This window comes from Phytophthora infestans, genomic scaffold (genome assembly GCF_000142945.1).
Source record: "Phytophthora infestans T30-4 supercont1.101 genomic scaffold, whole genome shotgun sequence".
NCBI classification, from domain to species: Eukaryota; Oomycota; class Peronosporomycetes; order Peronosporales; family Peronosporaceae; genus Phytophthora; species Phytophthora infestans.
The window spans coordinates 1-5,090 of record NW_003303658.1 but is presented as its reverse complement, the minus strand read 5'-3'; the positions used below and the strand labels follow the sequence as shown (position 1 = coordinate 5,090).

The window sequence follows — 5,090 nt, the reverse complement described above, 5'->3', positions numbered from 1 at the left end:
TTCGCCTGTGCCGCCCCCCAGCTTCTCGGGGAACACGTCGGCATTTGCGACGGAATCACCACGGCCTCGTCGGGACGACATATTTATTACACGCTGCTCGAGGCCACCTAGCTGTCCTTTGGTTCGGTTCAGCCGGTTGACGCTAGTGGGCGTCCGAGGAAAGGTCATCGCTGATGACAGTGGCGACATTCCACCGTGAAAAGGCCCAGACGGTAGAATTGGCATTACTACATGCAGGAGCGTAGGGACTTCCAGGCGGAACTTACCGAGTAGCTACGACGCGCTTATAATAATTTCGCTGAGAAAGCGTGCGAGGTAGACGAAATAGAAGAAGCAAAAAGAAAGAAAAGCAAAAGATGTTCCCACACCGGGACTCGATTCAGGGTCTGCTTGGGCAAGAGCCAGCTATTCTAACCGCCTAGACTATATGGAAGGCTGAACATTGAAACCGCACTCAAAATCACAAACCCAACGCAAATATACACACACGCACAACCACTGCAACCACGCCCCAAACGCACGCTTCATACGCTCTCGCCATCCTTCCAAGCGCTCTCACGGATACGACTACGCTCATTGCCTTTGCTGAGCCGCATAAACCCATCGACGCTATTTATCGCTCATCTGGACGACATATTTATTACACGCTGCTCGAGGCCACCTAGCCGTCCTTTGGCTCGGTTCAGCCGGTTGACGCTAGTGGGCGTTCGAGGAAAGGTCATCGCTGATGACAGTGGCGACACTCCACCGTGAAAAGGCCCAGACGGTAGGTTTGGCATTACTACATGCAGGAGTGTAAGGACTCGCAGGCGGAACTTACCGAGCAACTACGCCGCGCTTGTTGTAATCTCGCTGAGAAAGCGTGCGAGGTAGACGAAATAGAAGAAACAGAAAGAAAGAAAAGCAAAAGATGTTCCCACACCGGGGCTCGAACCCGGGTCTGCTGGGTGAGAGCCAGCTATCCTAACCACCTAGACTATATGGAAAGGCTGAACATTGAAACCGCACTCAAAATCACAAACCCAACGCAAATACACACACGCACAACCACTGCAACCACTGCAACCACGCCCCCAACGCACGCTTCATACGCTCTCGCCATCCTTCCAAGCGCTCTCACGGATACGACTCCGCTCATTGCCTTTGCTGAGCCGCAAAAACTCATCGACGCTATTCATCGTCTCGTCGGGAAGACATATTTATTACACGCTGCTCGAGGCCACCTTGCCGTCCTTTGGCTCGTTTCAGCCGGTTGACGCTAGTCGGCGTCCGAGGAAAGGTCATTGCTGATGACAGTGGCGACACTCCACCGTGAAAAGGCCCAAACGGTAAGTTTTGCATTACTACATGCAGAAGCGTAGGCACCCCCAGGCGAAACTTACCGAGGCTACGACGCGCTTGTTGTAATCTCGCTGAGAAAGCGTGCGAGGTAGACGAAATAGAAGAAGCAGAAAGAAAGAAAAGCAAAAGATGTTCCCACACCGGGACTTGATTCAGGGTCTGCTGGGCGAGAGCCAGCTATCCTAACCGCCTAGTCTATATGGAAGGCTGAACATTGAAACCGCACTCAAAATCACAAACCCAACGCAAATACACACACGCACAACCACTGCAACCACGCCCCAAACGCACTCTTCATACGCACTCGCCATCCTTCCAAGCGCTCTCACGGATACGACTCCGCTCATTGCCTTTGCTGAGCCGCAAAAACTCATCGACGCTATTCATCGTCTCGTCGGGAAGACATATTTATTACACGCTGCTCGAGGCCACCTTGCCGTCCTTTGGCTCGTTTCAGCCGGTTGACGCTAGTCGGCGTCCGAGGAAAGGTCATTGCTGATGACAGTGGCGACACTCCACCGTGAAAAGGCCCAGACGGTAGGTTTGGCATTACTACATGCAGAAGCGTAGGGACTCCCAGGCGGAGCTTACCGAGTAGCTACGACGCGCTTGTGGTAATCTCGCTGAGAAAGCGTGCGAGGTAGACGAAATAGAAGAAGCAAAAAGAAAGAAAAGCAAAAGATGTTCCCACACCGGGACTCGATTTAGGGTCTGCTGGGCGAGAGCCAGCTATCCGAACCGCCTAGACGATATGGAAGGCTGAACATTGAAACCACACTCAAAATAACAAACCCAACGCAAATACACACACACGCACAACCACTGCAACCACTGCAACCACGCCCCAAACGCACGCTTCATACGCACTCGCCATCCTTCCAAGCGCTCTCACGGATACGACCCCGCTAATTGCCTTTGCTGAGCCGCAAAAACTCATCGACGCTATTCATCGGCTCGTCGGGACGACATATTTATTAGACGCTGCTCGAGGCCACCTTGCCGTCCTTTGGCTCGGTTCAGCCGGTTGACGCTAGTGGGCGCCGAGGAAAGGTCATCCCTGATGACAGTGGTGACACTCCACCGTGAAAAGGCCCAGACGGGAGGATTGGCATTACTACATGCAGGAGCGTAGGGACTCCCAGGCGGAACTTACCGAGTAGCTACGACGCGCTTGTGGTAATCTCGCTGAGAAAGCGTGCGAGGTAGACGAAATAGAAGAAGCAGAAAGAAAGAAAAACAAAAGATGTTCCCACACCGGGACTCGAACCCGGGTCTGCTGGGTGAGAGCCAGCTATCCGAACCGCCTAGACTATATGAGAAGGCTGAACAATGAAACCGCACTCAAAATAACAAACCCAACGCAAATACACACACACGCACAACCACTGCAGCCACTGCAACCACGCCCCAAACGCACGCTTCATACGCACTCGCCATCCTTCCAAGCGCTCTCACGGATACGACTCCGCTCATTGCCTTTGCTGAGCCGCAAAAACCCATCGACGCTATGCATCGCTCATCGTGACGACATATTTATTACACGCTGCACGAGGCCACCTTGCCGTCCTTTGGCTCGGTTCAGCCGGTTGACGCTAGTGGGCGTCCGAGGAAAGGTCATTGCTGATGACAGTGGCGACACGCCACCGTGAAAAGGCTCAGACGGTAGGTTTGGCATTACTACATGCAGGAGCGTAGGAACTCCCAGGTGGAACTTACCGAGTATACGACCCACTTGTGGTAATCTCGCTGAGAAAGCGTGCGAGGTAGACGAAATAGAAGAAGCAGAAAGAAAGAAAAGCAAAAGATGTTCCCACACCGGGACTCGAACCCGGGTTTGCTGGGCGAGAGCCAGCTATCCGAACCGCGTAGCCTATATGGAAGCCTGAACATTGAAACCGCACTCAAAATCACAAACCCAACGCAAATACACACACGCACAACCACTGCAACCACTGCAACCACGCTCCAAATGCACGCTTCATACGCTCTCGCCATCCTTCCAAGCGCTCTTACGGATGCGACTACGCTCATTGCCTTTGCTGAGCCGCATAAACGCATCGACGCTATTCATCGGTCATCGGGACGACGTATTTTTTACACACTGCTCGAGGCCACCTAGCTGTCCTTTGGTTCGGTTCAGCCGGTTGGCGCTAATGGGCGTCCGTGGAAAGGTCATCGCTGATGACAGTGGCAACACGCCACCGTGAAAAGGCCCAGACGGTAGGATTGGCATTACTACATGCAGGAGCGTAGGGACTCCAAGGCGGAACTTACCGAGTGACTACGACGCGCTTGTTGTAATCTCGCTGAGAAAGCGTGCGAGGTAGACATAATAGAAGAAGCAGAAAGAAAGAAAAGCAAAAGATGTTCCCACACCGGGACTCGAGTCAAGGTCTGCTGGGTGAGAGCCAGCTATCCTAACCGCCTAGACTATATGGGAAGGCTGAACATTGAAACAGCACTCAAAATCACAAACCCAACGCAAATACACACACACGCACAACCACTACAACCACTGCAACCACGCCCCAAACGCACGCTTCATACGCTCTCGCCATCCTTACAAGCGCTCTCACGGATACGACTCCGCTCATTGCCTTTGCTGAGCAGCAAAAGCTCATCGACGCTATTCATCGTCTCGTCGGGACGACATATTTATTACACGCTGCTCGAGGCCACCTTGCCGTCCTTTGGCTCGGTTCAGCCGGTTGACGCTAGTGGGCGTCCGAGGAAAGGTCATCGCTGATGACAGTGGCGACACTCCACCGTGAAAAGGCCCAGACGGTAGGTTTGGCATTACTACATGCAGGAGCGTAGAGACTCCCAGGCGGAACTTACCGAGTAGCTACGACGCGCTTGTGGTAATCTCGCTGAGAAAGCGTGCGAGGTAGACGAAATAGAAGAAGCACAAAGAAAGAAAAGCAAAAGATGTTCCCACACCGGGTCTCGAACCCGGGTCTGCTGGGTGAGAGCCAGCTATCCGAACCGCCTAGACTATATGGGAAGGCTGAACAATGAAACCGCACTCAAAATAACAAACCCCACGCAAATACACACACGCGCACAACCACTACAACCACTGCAACCACGCCCCAAACGCACGCTTCATACGCTCTCGCCATCTTTTCAAGCGCTCTCACGGATACGGCTCCGCTCATTGCCTTTGCTGAGCCGCAAAAGCCCATCGACGCTATTCATCGTCTCGTCGGGACGACATATTTATTACACGCTGCTCGAGGCCACCTTGCCGTCCTTTGGCTCGGTTCAGCCGGTTGACGCTAGTGGGCGTCCGAGGAAAGGTCATCGCTGATGACAGTGGCGACCCTCCACCGTGAAAAGGCCCAGACGGTAGGTTTGGCATTACTACATGCAGGAGTGTAAGGACTCGCAGGCGAAACTTACCGACTGACTATGACGCGCTTGTTGTAATCTCGCTGAGAAAGCGTGCGAGGTAGACGAAATAGAAGAAGCAGAAAGAAAGAAAAGCAAAAGATGTTCCCACACCGGGACTCGATTCAAGGTCTGCTGGGTGAGAGCCAGCTATCCTAACCGCCTAGGCTATATGGAAGGCTGAACATTGAAACCGCACTCAAAATAACAAACCCAACGCAAATACACACACACGCACAACCACAGGAACCACTGCAACCACGCCCCAAACGCACGCTTCATACGCACTCGCCATCCTTCCAAGCGCTCTCACGGATACGACTCCGCTCATTGCCTTGCTGAGCCGCAAAAACGCATCG

The 5,090-nt window shown here is 53.1% G+C and overlaps 1 pseudogene across 1 annotated transcript; it reads right to left on the bottom strand.

The window, feature by feature from the left end:
• Positions 1-359: 359 nt before the first annotated feature.
• Positions 360-433, bottom strand: PITG_30429 (annotated as a pseudogene). The gene has a single exon. The product of its transcript is annotated as a tRNA-OTHER (tRNA).
• Between the last annotated feature and the right edge of the window lie 4,657 nt (positions 434-5,090).